Source organism: Grammomys surdaster, unplaced genomic scaffold, assembly GCF_004785775.1.
Source record: "Grammomys surdaster isolate TR1022 unplaced genomic scaffold, NIH_TR_1.0 139, whole genome shotgun sequence".
Classification (NCBI taxonomy): domain Eukaryota; kingdom Metazoa; phylum Chordata; class Mammalia; order Rodentia; family Muridae; genus Grammomys; species Grammomys surdaster.
Genome location: NW_021604597.1, coordinates 13,140,403 through 13,158,743, shown reverse-complemented (window position 1 = coordinate 13,158,743; position 18,341 = coordinate 13,140,403). Strand labels below are relative to the sequence as shown.

General features: G+C 40.7%; 1 protein-coding gene and 1 pseudogene across 3 annotated transcripts in view; one reads left to right on the top strand and one right to left on the bottom strand.

Moving 5' to 3' along the window:
* Positions 1–18,341, top strand: part of Plch1 (phospholipase C eta 1) — a 184,820-nt gene that overhangs the window by 23,833 nt on the left and 142,646 nt on the right. The gene's annotated exons all lie outside the window — the stretch shown is intronic.
* On the bottom strand, positions 7,961–8,503 carry LOC114617984 (annotated as a pseudogene).

Sequence of the window (18,341 nt, the reverse complement as noted above, 5' to 3'; positions counted from 1 at the left end):
TCTGAGGTTTGCCAGCTCAGTTATCTCTCAGAAGGATACTCTGGGCTTTCAGCCATATTGCTGGCCTTTGTCCCTGACCAAAGCTGTCCCTAGAGCTTTTGGGTAGACTTGTTGTCTTGGATAAGATGACCACACAGGAGTAATTGTCTGATTAGACAGTTAACACTTCCTTCTAAGTTCATGATGTATCTATCTGTTAAACAGAATTCTGCCTAATTGTGAGTTTCTCTGTTCTTTTACAGTGATGATAGTGGGAAAAAAATGATTCTCCTCAGCAGTCAAGATAGCACTTCATCAGGTTCTTGTATTTTGGTTTGAGTGTTAATTCTACTGGTTGTAAAACTCCACCCCAAATAACACTAGGACCAGGAGATCACTGCCATTTCTTGGTAGCTTATGGAATGTGGCCATGTAGCCATTTCCTTATTCAGTGAAGATACTGCTTACATGCTGTAGTTTTTTTTTTACTCTGTTCTGTAAGTGTATTAGTCTATTTCTGAGCCATCTATGGGGACACATTCTTCTTGCTAGCTCTGTGTATATGTGTGTATCTATGTGTACAATGTGTATGTGTGCACAGGTATACTTGTGGGCCTCGGTACTTACAGTGAGCAAAGGACAACTTTGAACAGTGGATCCACCTTAGAGGCAGAATCACTCTTTGTGTTTTTGACTGTGAACACAAGGCTAGCTGGCCCAAGGGTGGTTCTCAGTTTTCACTCCCCATTTTTTAATATCCAACATGGGTTCTGGGGTTTGAACTCTGCATTGGCAGAACTTTTACCACTGAACTATCTATCTCCCTGGCCTCTTCTTGCTTGTCCTTAGTAAACAAACAATTTTTTTCATCTCTTTTTATGTACTTTTCTATTCTAGCAGAATTTTAATTTTAGAACTGCTTATTCAGTTTCATATATAATCCAGTTGGGATTTTTTTCCTTATATAATTGAATTGAATTGATTTGAATCTACAATTAACTGAAGAGGAGGGGCAGCCTGTGGACATTGTAGTTTCCCTTTCAGGAAATTTATATTCCGGAAATTGTAGGAAGATTATGCAATTCATTCTCTCTCTCTCTCTCTCTCTCTCTCTCTCTCTCTCTCTCTCTCTCTCCCTCCCTCTCTCTCTCTCTCCCTTTCTTTCTCTTGCTAGTCTAGAACTCTCCATGTAGACCAGGCTAGCCTTAGACTCATGACAGCCCTCCTGAAAGCCAAGATTATAAGTTTGAGTCATCATGTGTGGCTAAGTTTTTTCTTCCTTAAGAAAAGATCTAGTACTTTTTCAAGGTAGGTCATCCAAATCTATTGTTTCTTTTATTTTTATGGTTTCTAGCTGACATTGTAAGTAGATTGTATTGAATGACATTTTATTCATTTATTTTATTTGTATGGATGTTTTGTTTGTAACTAGAACAGGGATCTTAAGGGACTAAAGTTGTAGTTGGTTGTGAGCCACTATGTGGTTGCTGAGAATTGAACCCAGAACCTCTAGAAGAGCAGCCAGTGCTCCTAACCACTGAGCTGTCTCTCCAGCTTCCAAAAAAAATGGTATTTTAATTAAAAAAATAGTTGGAAAACTTAAACACAAGTACAGAACGAATAAGAGAATTCAGGGTTCCCGGCTGCTTTTCCGACTTCCAATAAGAAACTTCTTTAATCACTTGCCACCCTTTTATGGGGCTATAGTGTTACCTTACTATGTCTAAATGATATGATATACTTGCCATTTTGCAGCTTTTGATTTTATCCTTTTTTAAAAAGACTTTTCCTGTGGTAGATGAGGTGTTTACTCATTTGTACTGCTTCTACAGCCCCTTCTGCTGCTTCCCTGGCCGCTACACCCTTTCCCTGGCCACCATACTTCTGTTACTTCACTGACTGATACACCCCTTCACTGACCACCATACTTTTGTTACTTCACTGGCCGCCATACCTGTTCTGTCACCTCACTGGTTGCCTTTCTGACCCTTTAACACTTCACTTAAACTCTCACTGTGCTGGGATTGAGCTAGGCCCTGCATCCTGCAGAGTGGATCTGCTGCATCCCAGACCCCTCCCTTGCACTTCTGTCTCCTGCTCTGCCAACTAGAACCCTTTACCTAACATATCTAATGGCCTTAGCATCCTCTTCGCCTCTTTAAAATCCTCCCAACATCTCTCAATATGTTTTTCATTCTTTTGTGTTCAAAGTTGCTTTCCTGTGTTTTGGTCACAAGTTGACTTTAAAAGAGTAATTTCAAGAAACACAGTTTACAGCTGGGCAGTGGTGGCACACACCTTTAATCCCAGCACTTGGGAGGCAGAGGCAGTCGGATTTCTGAGTTTGAGGCTAGCCTGTTCTACAGAGTGAGTTCCAGGACAGCCAGGGCTATACAGAGAAACCTTGTCTAAAAAAACCAAAAAAAAAAAAAAAAAAAAAAGAAAAAGAAAAAGAAAGAAAGAAACACAGTTTACATTATGACTATATAAATGCCCACAGAATGATGTAATTAGCTAAATTACTTGAGGATACTGCCTTAGAAGATGGCATAAAAGGAAAAGGTCAGACTTTGGAGAATTCTATAACAAACAATAAATCAAATTCCTTATATACAAAACTAAGTATTTTGATAATTCGTACTCTTCATGGTACGCCTGTGAAGTACCTGCAATTGTTATCGTTGTTTCTGAGATGACAAATCTGACATGCAGGCACACACAGGAGAAATGTGAACTTGCCCTAGGCAATACTGTAGTTGGTGGAGCTGGCACTTTAATCCTGTTGCTCGGCTGTGGAGCCTGGATTTTCCAGTTTCCTTTCCTGTTGCAGGGAGGTTACTTCTCTGTTTGCAGATGGTCCCATGAACAGGTGAGTGTCCTCGATTGCCTCTTTTTAAAACTTCCCCACTCTTTTGGCTTTTGGAGGACCGAGGTTATTTCAACTGGACTCAGAAGGTCTCAGTGGGGACAGACTCTTGACAATCTTTTCCTGAACTTTTTTCTTTTGTTTCTTTCTCCTACTTATTTGTTTGTTTGTTTTAGCGCATTGTTTTTTCAGAGCAACAGATTGGCATTTGCGTTGAAGGATATTGGAGAAATAAGATGCTGAATCTTGAATGCTTTGATCCTGGGCATCTTACCTTCTTTGTTTAAGGGCTTTCTGACAACATGTTGAAGGACATCATCTTCTTTAGAGAAACAGAAAAGCTTTCAGATCCCTCTAGCTATTTTGGGACCCAACCTCCAAGGCACAGTAGTATCTGTTTATTTTTAACTTTCTTAAAACAATAACCAAGCTTGTCTGGGGGTGTAGTGGCATATGTCTTTAACGCTAGCACTTGGGAGGCAGAGAGGGAGGCAGATCTCTGTGAGTTCAAGGCCAGCCCAGTCTACATGGTGAGTTCATCTAGGATAGACAGAGCTGCATACAGAGGCTATGTTTCAGAAAAATGGACAAACAAACAAACAAACAAACCCAAATTGAGACTACTCCGATTGGTGTACACAGTGCCTCTGTAAACAGTCTTATGCATCCTCTCTCCAGTTCTTTTTGGTTAAATACAAGAATGCCCCTTATTCAACCACAGATGCATTCGGCCCTGGGTGCAGCAACTTGCTTCATGGGAAAACCTTGTTTGTTCTTTCCCCCACTGATCAGACCACACAAGCCTTCTGCTTTCTATGAAGAGCATTAGTAGACACTTCTCATTGAAAGTATGAAATGTGGATTCATCTGATTGGGAAGAGAATATTTAGCTTCATCTTTGTATGGATGATAGCCTAGGAGGCACCATGAAAAAGAGCTCTCCACTATCTCAGTAATGGCATCTCAGTTCTTTTTGTGGATGCCTTTCTCCCCATTGCCATAGGATTCCTTGTTATTTTTTTTGAATAAGTGCATTTGTTAATGAATGAGAGACAGAAAGCAAATAGCAGGTTGCATAGATAGAGTTACTGTGCAGGAAAACAGTGGGATAAGAATAAGTAAGGTGGGAGAGAGGTGTGGGGCTTTTTGTATCCCTTTGAGGACATTAGATGTCTTTAAAGGATAAAAAGTGAGGGTGATAAGCTTTGGAATAAACAGATGATATTAACGTAGTACTTCAGGAAATAAGATCTGAAAGTGCAGGGAAGAGCAGAGGCAAAAGCCAGAGAAAGGACCCTGCAGCTGACTGGAGAAATTGGTCTGGGTGTATCAGGGCCATGAACCCTAGTCGTTGAGGCTTTGACAAATGATCCATTCCTTCTCTAATTACAAGTCAACAGAACAGGAGCTACCTGGAGTGAGCTAGAGTTACTTCAGCTGTCACTTTGAAGTATGGCAAATGATTGCTTCTATTGATCTGTTTAAAGACTTATGTCATGGTTATAGATATGTGTGACAAAAAGTTTTTGCCTAATCCAGTGACCTGTTGCTTGTTGTATTCTTTAAGATGTGTGCGTTGTGTGTTTTTCCAGGGGAAGTATACAAAGATAAAACCTGAGAGACTGTGTAAGCAGGGCCTGTCTCATCCCTACTAAAGTGTAGATTCAGAAATTAGTAGAGAAGCAAAGAACCACTGTGAGGGCAGCTATTTGGAGAGGACTTTGTCACGTATTCACTTGATTTCTCTTTGATCTTGTTTCTCTAAGTTTATCAATCCTCTTGTGTCTTTTAAAATCTATCTTTTTTTAAAAAAAATCATTATTTCACTCCAAATATTTGAAGTTATACTCCATGAGATAGGAAAACCAGGGGAGGCAGTTCGAGGACACTGAGTAAGGGACAGAATGCATGGTGCTGTGGGTGTTCAGGAAAGGAGTTGTGGCTCAGATATTTACCTCTTAATTTTCAAAATGTTTGGCCACCTCTTTTTGTTTGAGTGTGTTCTAGTTTGCAGTCATTCACAACTCCTTTCATATTCTCTTATCTGCTTAAACTCGTAAATGCCTGCTTCTCAAAGAAGCAGTGAATGAAAGTAATCTATGCAGAAGGGGATAAAGGAAGAATGGTAAATGCAGACTGAAGCCACCCCATCTTTCCATGTCTGTATTTCTTTCTGCTTTCCGGGCATCCGTATTCTTGTTTTATGATCTCTTTTATGTGGATATTTCTAATTTTTGCTTTGGCCTTTTCACCAATTTTTCACAATCCGTATTATTTTGTCATAGAAGGTAAGCTTAATGACATTTGGTTTACAAAAACTGCTGCTCAGTAGTTGGTGCCACCCATGCTTTGACCTGAGTTAACTGTTAAGACCTTGGAACCTGTTGTTGTTCTTAGGCTGTGTATAATTAATAACAAAATATATTGGTAGGCTAGGCAGAAGCCCTGAAGTTCATGGAGAACAACTGTCTAGTTACTGTTCTATTGCTGTGAAGAAACACCATGACCAAGGAACCCTTGTAAAAGAAATTGTTTAATTAGGGGCTTGCTTATAGTCTTAGAGCGTCAGTTCATGATCATTGTGGTGGGAAGCAGACAACCAGGCAGTGGGATGGTAGTTTAGAGCTTTACATCCTAATCCACAAGAGGAGGAGGAGGAAGAAGAGGAGGAAGAGGAGGAAGAGGAAGAGGAGGAGGAGGAGGAGGAGGAGGAGGAGGAGGAGGAGGAGGAGAGAGACAGAGAGAGAGGTAGAGACAGAGAGAAAGACAGAGAGGGTGACAGAGAAAGAGAGACAAAGAGAGAGACAGAGAGAGACAGAGAGAGACAGAGACATAGAGAGAGACACAGAGAGACACAGAGAGACACAGAGAGACACCGAGACAGACACTCTAACTGGATCCTCTAAGCCCACTCCCATTGACACACCTATTCAAAGAAGACCACACCTACTCCAACAAGCCCACACCTCCTAGTCCATCTCAAACAGTGTCACTAACTGGGGATCAAGCATTAAATTTGATTCTTATTCAAATCACGCAGCAACAATATGAAGAAATCTCCCAGTTGATAACTGTTGCAATAGTGTTGCATCCTGACTGACATTCTCTTTGTATTCACTGAGTGGTATGACTTTTATGGTGTGTGTGTGTGTGTGTGTGTGTGTGTGTGTGTTAGAACCCAGGGCCTTAGGTGAGCACTCTTCCTTGCCCAGTGCTCAGTGCATAGTCCATCAGGAAATATCACCTCCTTCCATCAGCAGCATAGGCTGTTGCTTTTGGCATCTGTCCTCTGCATTTACAGCATTGTCAGTGTTTCATCTCTTCTTTTAGTCTTGACAACTGGCATCAGGTCTACTTGTGTGCCTTTGTTCAGCCTACAACCTATGATGTAACCCAAACCAGAAATACGTCAAGCATGTGAGAGAGGTAGGGAACAACTCTAAGGAAGCAGTAAATGAAAGCCTTGATGGAGTTTCATTAGCACACAGGATATTACTTAGAATACATAAACACAGAAACAGATTACCCCTTCAGATCTGATAATCCTGTCTCATTCCACAGTGCTCAGTTCCCCGTGAGGAGAGTCAATGTCTTATCATTTGTACCAACTGCTCTCATGTGAAGTCTTTGAAACACACCGGTTATTCTGCATTTCATCACTTAGCCTATTTGTATACATTAAATACAGGTAACCTTGTTAGAGATAATACTTTCAAGATCTACTATGGTTTAAACAGAGAGAATGTTCATTAAAAGATGCAAGGGGAGCAGACTACAAAATAGTTTAACTGTGGTTTCAGATAGAATTGGGCATTTTCAGGGTGATGGACTTTCACTGTGCTTTCCAAATGAAAGGAAGGAAGAAGATGTAACTCAGTGGTAGAACCCTTGCTTAGTGTGCAGGATCTGTGTTCCAGCTGTACCACTGAGATGAGAAATAGGTTATGCTGCTTTATGAGGTTGGCAAGAGAGTTCTAAAAAGTGATGATGTCAACAAAGATATGGGGACATAGGCACTTGAACACTCTGCTAGTCTGGATTAGACTCACCTGTCTGGAGAGTAGTTTGATAGGCCTTTTGTCCAGTAGTTCTAGATTCTGCCAATTTGTCTTATAAAAGTACTTACACACTTCCAGCCAGATATATTTGAGAAAGTTTATTGAAATAACTTTTGTAATAGCAAGAAAAAAGGTAGTGACCTTAATGGACAACTGGTTTTTAGCAGTGTCAGCACATCCATATTATGGAAAGGGATGCAGATGCTCAGGGTGACGTAGAGATGCAGACTGATGAGAGAAAGTGCCTATGCCTGTATTCAGTGGACAATATTACACCAAAATTCCATTTTTTTGGTGCTAAAAGATAAAGTTCAGAGTCTATTACAGGGCAGTGGTGGTATAGCCTTTAATGCCAGCACTCAGCAGGCAGAGGCAGGCAGATCTCTGTGAGATCGAGGTCAGGTTGGTCTATAGAGTTCCAGGACTGCCAGGACTACACAGAGAAATCCTGTCTTGAACACAAAACAAAACAAGTGAGCAGCAACATAATAGAAAAAAAAGAAAAAGAAAAGTTTTACATTACTATTACAATACTAATTGAACCTTGAATTAATACTGGTATGTTTCTCCATATTTCTTTTTTTCTTTTTTTAAAAAGTAAACAGAAACGGTCTCTGTAATGCTTTAATGCTCAGTTTTCACAAACACAAGTTTCTACCCAATTTTACAACACACAATAAAATGTTCTAGTCTTTAAAATGTGCATTATTTAACTAGTCCTCATATTCTTTCCCAATCTTTTAAAATCACTAGGAATTTCTAAGTAATACTCTACTGTATTTACATTTGAATTGTATGTCTTATGAACAAATGAAATCCATGATATTTTGGTTAACTCAATGTATTTATAAAATGAAAAGCTCTATCAAAATACTTTTCACTGGAAAAATAAATAGAACAGACAATGGATCTACCAAAGTTCACATTCACTTTGGCAGATGTCAGTGTGGGACAGTTCATGACAAGCACAATTTGCCCTTATTCCCCCAGAGCTGATCAGTGTCCAAGCTAACTGTTAAATTATTTTTAGTGAGATTTCATCATGTTGGTATCTGGCTCATTCTGCATCATCTTCAGCCAAGCTCTGAGCACTTACAATTCTCTGACTAATGGTTGGAAGCTTGGTCAGAAGCATCTGGAACACTGGTGGTGGAAGAGTCTGCTGTAACACTCGCAGCAGCTGCTGAGGCTGTCCACACACAGCAATGGTATTTGTCAGGTGGTTCACACCTTTCTCATAGTCACCTTGTGCTAGTAACCCCTCACCGAGCTGTATCTCTTCAAGGAAGAATTTCTGAACAGCTTCAGCATCTTTCAAGTCAGGTAACTTGGAAAGCCCGGCTTTCTCCTTAGCAAGATTCTGGTTCTTTCTTTGTTCTCGAAGCCTGTTCTTGAAGTTGGGGTCACTCCGCCTTTTGCGGTCGAAGTAGATGCAGTACCCAATGAACAGGGATGGCACCGTTCCGGCCCACCATCTTCGCTCGACCGGGGGTGTGCCGGCTGCGGCAGCCCGCCTGGTAGCGGTTAGCTCTGACCGATCGGAGCACGCCGGCTGCTCGCAGCCGCCTGTCTCCTGTCCAGACAGAAAAGGCCGATCCATATTTCTTTATATACATAATTAGGCTATACTAATTCTTGAAACTAAAATCTTTTAAAGATTCATCACACAGAAATAACAATTTCTTCCTAGCTCACAGGTCTTCTCTGATTATGCCAGCATGATTCTGAGACTCTAGGGATGGTCTCTCCCTGGTTCTGGCCTTTTCCTTAAGTTGGGTGTGTGGGAATTAGGTGACAATTAGGTGACTTGTCTCACTATGTTGACCAAACACCTAACAAGAGGCAATGTTAGGGGAGGAAGGGCTTATTTTGGTGTATACTTTGAGGAAATACAGTCCATGGCGAGGGAGCCATGGCTGCAGGAATGTGAGACTGCGATCCTATTGTATCTGCAGTCAGAAAGCAGAGAGAGGACAGGGTATGGGGTTTGGCTATAAAATCTCAAGGCTTGCGTCTAGTAGCCCCCTTCCTCCAGCAAGGCTTTGTTCCCTAAAGGTTCTAAAACTTTGCAGAACAGCATCACTAGTCGGGGAGCTCGCTTTCATGTGTCAACCCGATTATTTAGTCTTCTAAAGTCTACAAGTCTTTTTTCTTGATTGCTGTGTTAACTCCTTTCCCCATGCTCTGCTGGTTGCACGCAAGCAGCACTGGGACTGGGCATACCAAAGTAATGCTGTTCTAGATAAGGCTCTGTGTTACGTGGCCAGGTACCAGCTTCTTACTATGTTAACGTTCTGGTGCAGGTGTTCTGAGTGGGGTAGTTTTTCCAACATGGTAAATCAGGGGCCCAGATTCCTACTATTTTATGACTCTACTGAAGCCTTCATATGACCCAGTTAGGCATAGCCTAGAGGCATGTATTTTCAGCCAACTGCAAAGCAAAAGGCAATAGAAGATCACAAACACAGATTTTAATGAAGAAATTTTAATGAGCAAGACTCAATTCTACTGTCCAGAACATAATCATATGCTGTGATAGTTGAAATGATGATCATCTCCAACTCCCCCCTCCCCCATTCCCCGCCGGGCTCCTATGTTTGAATACTTAGTTCCCAGTCCATGAAACTGGAAACAATGAGGAGTTGTGGCCCCATTAAAAGAGGGCTCTTCCTACTGTGCCCCTCTCAGGTTTTTGCTTGTGGATTCAAATGTGAGCTGGCAAGTTGTTTCTGCTGTGATGCCTTTGCATCATGGACTCCAATCCTCTGAAACCATAAGTTCATAAATGCTTTTTTTTAATAACTTGCCTTGGTCATGATGTTTTGCTATAGCAATGGAAAAATCACTAAGATAGCTGGCTATACCCAACTGGAGAAAATATCTGGGAAATATAATCTGGCTCTGAACCTTGGAGAAGAGAAAATAAATTTTATAAACGTGCAATACTCTCTGTCTTGAAGGCAGAAGCCCAGATCCTTGCTTCAGTCTCAGATAAACAACCCTATTACGTCATCATTTATCTGTTGGCTTCAAAGGACAAGTGTGAATCAGTGTGCAAAGCAGTTTGAGTACATAATAGTGTATAGTTTGAGCCAGTGTACCTAAGCAAGCTTCGTAAACTGTGAAGTGTTACATGAACACAAGGAGCTTTGTTTACACGTTTCATTATTTTATGTATTCTTTAAAAGATTTATTTGTATATGAGTGTTTGCCTGCACATCTATATGTGTACCTCATGTGTGTGCCTGGTGACTTTGAGGATCAGAAGAAGGTCATTGATCGCCTGGAACCAGAGTTATTGTAGATGGCTTTAAGTTGCTGTCTGGGTGCTGGAAATGGAAGCCAGGTCCTCTACAAGGGCTGCAAATGTTCTTAACCACAGACCTATCTAGTCATCCCATGATTTTTACAATTTGTACACTTGACTGATAACACTGACCAGGTAGGCTAACAATGTCTTGTAAGTCAAATTTGGCCAGCTGGCAATTTTATAAAATGTTTTATTGGGACATAGCCATGTTTAATAGTGAACACATTTTCTATGGCTGTTTTTGCTCTACATTCACAGCTGGTTGATTGCCATAGGGACTGTATAGGCTGGCCCTCCTAGAGCACTGGTTTTCTGGTTTTTTACAAAAAAGCATTTGCTAGGCTTTGTATTAGACACAAGTGTGTGAGGTTTTATGGGCTTGGTCTTTAGGGCAATGTCTGAGATACAGCTTGGGGAATCTCTATGAAGGGCTAAAATGTCTTTTTGGACCTCAGACATTATACAGCTGGGAGACAATTTCAATAAAAAGATGTTTCTCACTGGTGTGACTGAGCACTGTGAATTCACTGTGCTCTGAATAGCCAAGTAGCCAAGATAATCAGGCATCTGAGTTCAACAACCACAGCCGAATCCCTTCTACCGTGTTGGCTCTGCCAGATTCGTTGAGTGCCTAAGCACTTGCTCTGCCTTAGTTTTGCAAGTGAAACAGTTCTCAGACTGCATGGTACATCACTGTTCAGCTCATTAAGGTTGGTGACTATTAAGTAGTGATTATGGCAGGCGTAAAATGCAGAGTAAAAAACCAGGTGACTGAGGCAAGCTTTTGTATTACAAGTGCATTGTCTTGATAACCTTTGCTTCTGTATTCATGCAGCCTGAATTTTGCTAGTTTGGGCATACAAGAGTCAAAACAATAGTGGGAAAAACTTGATAATTCTTCATCTAATGTTGGGCAAACTGAGAACTTGTATCAACCAACAGTACAAGGTTAAGATTTAGCACGCAGAGGTAGTAAGACAGATGATGAAAAGGATGTTCACTGAGCTAACCTTTACTAACTCACTAGGAGCTGTGTCATATACTATATTGGGCACCAATGATAAATAATCCCCAGCCCCTGCTTGATTAAGGCAGGCACAGTTTAGTGGGAGAAGATACCAAGGAATGTGCAGATTTCCTAACTTTCTAGAGATACAGTTTTGCTAAGGGGTTCTAATTGTGTGTTGCTGTGTATGTGTGTGTTGCTGTATGTGTTTGTGAATGTGGAGACCAAAAGTCTTCTTCTATTACCTTTCACCTCAGTTTTTGAGACCATTTCTTGCTGAATGTGGGACTTACCAACTGGCTAGATTGCCTGCCAAGCAAGCCCTTAGGACCCTTCTGCCCCCACCTCCTAGTGCTGGGGTTGCAGACATAGCCTCTGTCCCAAGGTTTTCACATGGGTGCTTAGGAATCCAAAGTTATGTCCCCAAGCTTGTGCTGCACACATTTTACCGTGGAAATGATGCCCGAGCCCTGGAGATAGTATTTATGTGGACATTAATATCTGAAACAGAGCCTCTTCCCCTTTGTCCAGCACATGGTGGGGGGTGCGGGGTAGGAACAGATGAAAAAGGTTTTGACAATTAACTACTGCTAGAACTGGGTCAAGATCTACTTTTCTATTCACATTGTTTGTTCCCCAAATGTAGCCAGAGAGGCAGTTGTCTAAATGGATTAAATCACAGGTTATGGAAGACCTGCTTTTGCAGAGCTGCTCAGTAAACACTATGGTAGTTTTTTCTTGTCTTTTTATGTTGTGCAGTTAGCTTTTATAAGGATCGAAGACAACAATGTGTGTCAGACATTCTTCCTAGAGTGTTATTATCCATGAGAAACTGGCAGAACAGGAATGATGTTTAATTCCATTTCATGTTTCTAAGTCTACAGCAGTGCCCTACATGGAGTTTATGCTCAGTGATTGTTTCTCGGTGAAACACTGAGGATTTTCTATTGGAAGCAAAGGTTTAGTATATCTTTTAGCCACTGGAAAAAGAAAAGATGTGTGGATGAAGCAGACATAAACACAGAGGGCAAAGATAATCAACAGAGTTCTTGTTGGGGCTAAGGGAATTGGGTGCAATGCTTTCTCCATTGCTGTTAACTCTTTTAGTTTTCGATGGAAGATCAAATACATATGTAGATTAGGCTTGTACATGTAGTTTTAAAATCCTAGATGTAGTTTCTCCAATTCCAATGCCTGTCCCTATTGTGAGCTTGTCCAGTCAGAAGCTTCAGGAAGTTTTTCTGGATTGTGCAGGTGATGGGTCTTCCCTCTCAGGAAGCAGAAGGCTGCAGCCCCAGCTCAGGATATTGTGTTTTCCCTTCAGCTTCTGCTCATTTATGCAAGGTTTTCTACATTACCAGGCTGTAAAGTCCTTGCTAACCTTATATATGTACACGCCTCAGATTGAGGGCAGCCCAGGAAGGAGGAGGAAGTGCTTGCTTCTCAAGACTGGCTCCTCAGATGCTCTGGCAAGATGGCTAAGTGGGTAAAAGCACAGGTCATCAAGCTTGGTGCCCGGAGTTCCATGTCTGGGAATCACATGGTGGAATCGTTGTCAGCTGGATCCCTGAGTGGCCTTGGCTTAGTTATGGAACATCTCAAAAGTGCAATTCAACCTAAATATGTTTGTCTTCACTCAGTTTTTTTCCCATCTTTGTAGGTTGTCTTTATTGTTTTGGAAAATGATGGCAAATAACAAACAAAAGTCAGAAAAGCCAGGTGTGGCGGATATGCTGGACACATGCCGTCTTTCTCCTTTGTTTAGGTGGTCTGGGGATGTGTTTATTAATAGCAAATACAGATGGTGTTACCCCTCCTCCCTTTACGTTTTCTGCATTAAAGCATGTTCTTTTTCAGATATGGGAAGAAACAGACACTAAGGGATTTGATTTAGCAGGTGAAGGGCTAGCTTTGGAGGAGTCCAGTAATAAAACTTAGAGCCCAGACTCAGAACCTGAATGCAAGCTGACTTCGCTAACTAACTTCTAGCCTTCGAGACTCCTTCTTAGCTACACTACATCTTCATGATGGGCTGACTAAAGCCTTCCTCATATTCTAAGATGGACCTGCTTCTGCACCAAATGAGGAGTTTCTGACCTGAGGCTCTATCAGCCTTTCTCGGCCTGAACCCAGTAATTGAATTGAGGGCCTTTAGTTCCTTAGCTAGGAATTAACTAGGTTGTACTGTGTGACCTATATGGTTGTAGAAAAGTTTGATTAACCAGTGTTTCTGGTACAATGTTTGAAGCTATCCCCCACGCCCCACTGTGGGTGATATTCACTATTCTCCAATATGGCAGCTCTCCATCTGGCTTTAGACTGTCAGGCAAGGATCTGGTTATATGGGATGCTTTTTCAGAGCACACCAGACCTTTTTATTCAGTAAATTTCATAAGAAATTCAATTACCTATGAAGTCACCCCAGGGAGGTCACTCATCCAAAGGTACACAAGGAAAGGAAAATTGCCAATTTCTTTTCCAACAAGGGATTCGTTTTAAAAGGGGCCTGTTGATTTTCTTTTGACAAATGCAAAAATCTAAATGTACAAAAGATGAGGCAAAACTCAAGAGACGGATAAGAGAAAATGTGTAGGATTGTTTCCAACCATGTAGGAGTGGAAATAAGTTAGCTAGTGTTGACGTGCAGATGCAGTTAGATCTCTTCAGTGTTAGGACATGTATCTCCTGAGAGGTGGAAATAGCTCTCTTCCTCTGTCAATTCTAGCTCTTCAGCTTAGCACTGGATCCACTGTGGGTTTCCAGCCTTGCTGTGCGGGACCCACGATGGCTAGCTAGCTAGAGAAAGCCTTGACCTTAATACTGTTGTCATCTCAGTTTCAGATACCTTCCATTTCTGCCGCACTCAGCTCTTCAGAATTTTCTCTGAGAGTCAGCTCAGTGAAAGAATGGGTTGGCAAAAGAAGCCGTAGACTTCAGAAATTCAGTTCCCCTAGCTCGAGGATCCAGGTAGTTATGGGTACGCTGGATTGGGAATGTTTGACTTCATGTGTACCCCTGTTAGTGAAGTGGCTGCCACAGACAGTGAACAGCATTTGTCAGACAAGTGTGGATCCTTCAGCTAGATTCTAGTGTGGCTTTCCCATCTGTGGCTATAGGTAATGAGTCTAATTTAGAGAACTTTCCAAATTAAATAAGGGAAAGAACAGTGGGACCTTGATCTACTAGTGTGGAAAGAATCGGAAGTTCCAACCTCTTCTTAAAGCTTACATGTGTGTGTCTTTCTCTGTGTATTACACAGGAGTGCAGATGCCCCAGAAAGCCAGAGACTATGACAGTTCCATTGGAGCTGGAGTTATAGGTGGTTGTGGGCAACCTTATGTGGATACTGGGAATTGAACTCAGGGCCTCTGCAAGAACAGTGCACACTGTTAACAGCTGAGACGTACCTTCAGTCCCAGTTCCCTTGTCTTACTGATTGATGCTGAAGAGGCTCAGGAATGTATGGATATATCTTCTTTGGCATGTAGTCAGGAGCTATAAGTGCATCTCTTGAGGTTAGATGGCTCTTTGGTTACTGAGACAAAGCCCATTACCATGATGAACTGGGAATGGAAATGTGTCTGGTGGCTTTCATAGCCATTGCTCTGGACACCTTAATAATGTTGAGATGCTTGGTTTTCAGTGACTGATGGCTGATGATGTGACAGCTAGGTAATGATGTGACAGCCAGGGAGACAGTTTTGTCTTTGTCTATGAATACAATATTGATTCCAGTAGCTAAGTTGGTTTTACAGTCTGCTGGGTAACGATGTTTTCAATGTAAGATTAACTTCTTAATTACAACTGAAGGGAAAGTCGTAATATTGAACTGTGGTGGGTTTTGGCAGTCAGCCAGGGAGGAATAGTGCAGCTCAAGGTGTGACTACCTCTTTCCGGATATGAAAGGCATACTGATCTGTAAGGTTATTTGAACACTGGCTCAGGATAAATTGAAGCAGTTGGATTGAAGGTAAATAGAAGTGGATCATAGCAATAACTTAAAAAATGTTTAATATTTATTTATGTGTTCTGTATGACTGTATGCTACTTGTGTGTGTTCATGGAGTCAAGAAGGGTTAGATTCCCTGGAGTTAGAGTTGCAGGTAGATGTGGGTGCTGGAAACTGAGCTCAGTTCCCTTGTAAGTGCTCTTAACCATTCAGCCACCTCTCTGGCGCAGAAATAAGCTTCTTTAATAGAATTTTTACCTTCATTCTTTTTTGAAATGGGGTCTCAAGCTGGCCTTGAACTTGCAAAAGTAGCTGAGGATGACCTTGAACTTCTGTTCTTCTGGCTTCTGCTCCCCAATTGCTGGATTATAGGTGTATACCACCACAACAAGCTGCAAATTTTATTTTTTTTAGGGGATATTCTTTGCTATGCGAACAATTCAAACTTTTCTGGCAAAGGTTATGGACTAAATGAGCAGTGAGGAGAGTCTGTTAGCTTCTCAGTAAGTACAGTTTCAGGTCTTATGATGCAATAAATAAATTGTTATCCCTAAAGTTACACTATGATCTTTGGCTGTTTCTAGTAATAGCTGAGGATGGCTTCTTCCTGGTATTAAGTAGTTTTCTCACGTACCCTTTCTAATCATTACTCAAGACTAGAGGAAGAAGGTCTGTGCACTTAGAAAGTGTTCTTGTAGGCAGTTCACATTTCCTCAGTAACCTGTTCGGTGAACTCAAATTCCCTGAATGTCTTCCAGTGGTTTTGTTTTTGTTTTTGTAAATTCTCCTGTTTTGTTTTAGAGTCTGGAAAATATCTTCAGGCATCATGCTGAAGCAACCACAGGGCTCTGTCATTTGATTTCCTTCTCTCAGGAAATACAATTGTTAAGTCTTAAAACTACAGTTTCATTTATACCATCCAGCGTTTTTGTTTTGGGTGGGTTATTCCATGGTGGTCAAAGCAGAAGGCCTATTTCCTCTCTATTCTTATATGTTCATTTTTCTGCGTACTTAAAAATCAGCTCTTTCAGCTACAGAAAAAAATATTGTGTAAAAACCTTATACCATTGTTGTCTTTGCATATGAGATATTCGTCTTCCATTGTATCTTCTTCAGGTTAAGTAAGATGCTAGCTTTGTATAAGGGGGATTTATATGTGCACATGGGTATACCTACCCAGAAGTAGTCATTGATTTCTTTCTTTCAGCATTTTCCTATGTAGTACAGGAGATCAAACCTTTGGCAAAGGCAAGCACTGTGCCACTGAGCTTGAGCCCCAGGCCAATTTCAATTTTATTGAACTAAAGACTCACAATGGTATTAAAATCTCAATGACCCTTTTCGTATTTCTGGAGATAATTGCACACTTTTCCTTTTGTGTTATGTGTCTGGTAAATAATGAATTGCATTAACAGGATGCTCGGAAAAGAAACATCTTTATGTCTGGTACAAGTTTCACTAGTTAGTGTGCTGTCGGCAAGTATGAGTGCTTTTATTTGTGTGCCATGTGAATATACACTCACACCTAGGAGCAACATTCAGGAGTAAGGTTTGTGTGTAGTTACCTCCTTTTAATCTGTTATGAAATCTAGTGTGGGTACCAGAATTATATTGGCTTCACAAAAAGGATGGCAGTTTATGCCTTTCTAGGCTCTGAAACAATACGAATGGTGTGCAAGTAGCTTAGGGCTCATATATTCTCTGAAGATTTGATTGGATTCCCCTGATAAAAACACATTAGTCAGAAGCATTTTTATCTGGGAGGATAATAGTTTCCATTTCTCTTACCTATGAAAATGTTTCAGGTAATCTTCATTGGAGTCAGAGGGAAATAGTTTTTTTTTTTTAAAGAAAATTATCCCTTTATGTAGATTTTCACTATATTTGAGTTTGTGAAAGATTATCTTTTGATAGTTAAAATATAACTTCTATTTCAGTGTTCTATTTCTGTTAGGTTTGTGTTCTTTTTCATTTCATTTTCAGTTTGTTAATATCCCCTTTTCTTATTGGTTTTTCCCTCAAGAATATGAATTTCAAATTTACTTAGTCACTTTACTCTTGGTTTTGACTTTTTATCTTTGATTTCTTTTTGTAAGCTCTCTTGGTTCACTAGTCTTCTGGATGTGATGCTTTCTTTTGGGGAAAGACTTGTATACCATTCCTGGATCCCCACAACTCCTTTTCTGGTTTCTCTGAAGTGAATGTAGTCTCTTTCTGAAGTTGGCTGTGCTGGTGTAGACTTTATTACTTGCATGTAATATGAAAATTGTATTATTTCTTGAAAAGTATTTTTCCTGTTTTGATTATGTTCTTATATGAGTGTGGGGGAGTGCATGTGATAAAGGTGTCCAAAGAGGTCAGAAGATTTCCCTGGAGTTAGAGTTACAGATGGTCGTGAGCCAACTGATGTGGGTGCTAGGAATCAGACTCAAGTCCTTTGAAAGAGTAGTATGTGCTCTTATCCCCTAAGCCATGTCTTCATCTGCAATGTTTAGCGTTCTTGGGTATGTTTTACAAATGGTTTTATTTACTTTGTTTTGGTGGATGTTTAGAAAGATTGGGATTCAGGCTTCTCATACTCTATGATGACTCTGAAAGTGAAAGATTAATCCAACAAAATAAAAATTCTGAAATATAAAGTGACTTAAGCTAAATGTTTTAGTTGGAATCTAAAGGTGAACATTTTATAGACAAAGATCCCTAAAGACCTTGGTAGTGGGTGACCTTTCTGTAGATGTCTCCCTGAAGGAATGAATTGAAGAGAGAGTTAGAGGGAGAGGAGTGCAGAGAGACAGGTTTTGAGGAATTTTCTCTGTAAGACATTATAGCATTGCTGAGTAAAGACTAGATAGGGGAGGGCTGTAGAGATAAAAATATCTTTAAAGAGACAGGGTTTTGCTATGTAGTTCCAGCTTGATTGTTCATAGGTATGAACATACTATCTCTATGTGTGGCACAGCCCTGAACTTCTCTCTGGGATCAAGGAATCCTCCTGCCTTAGTTATCTGAGGCACTGGAACAACAGATGTCTACTAATACATCTTAAATTTTTAAAGAACTTCAGAACTTTTAGAGGGACTTCTGGTAACATATTTGAAGACTGTTATGGATAATACGGTCAAAAGGAAACGAGTGGATGCAGGAAGGACAGGAAGCAGGGTATGTAAGTAAAG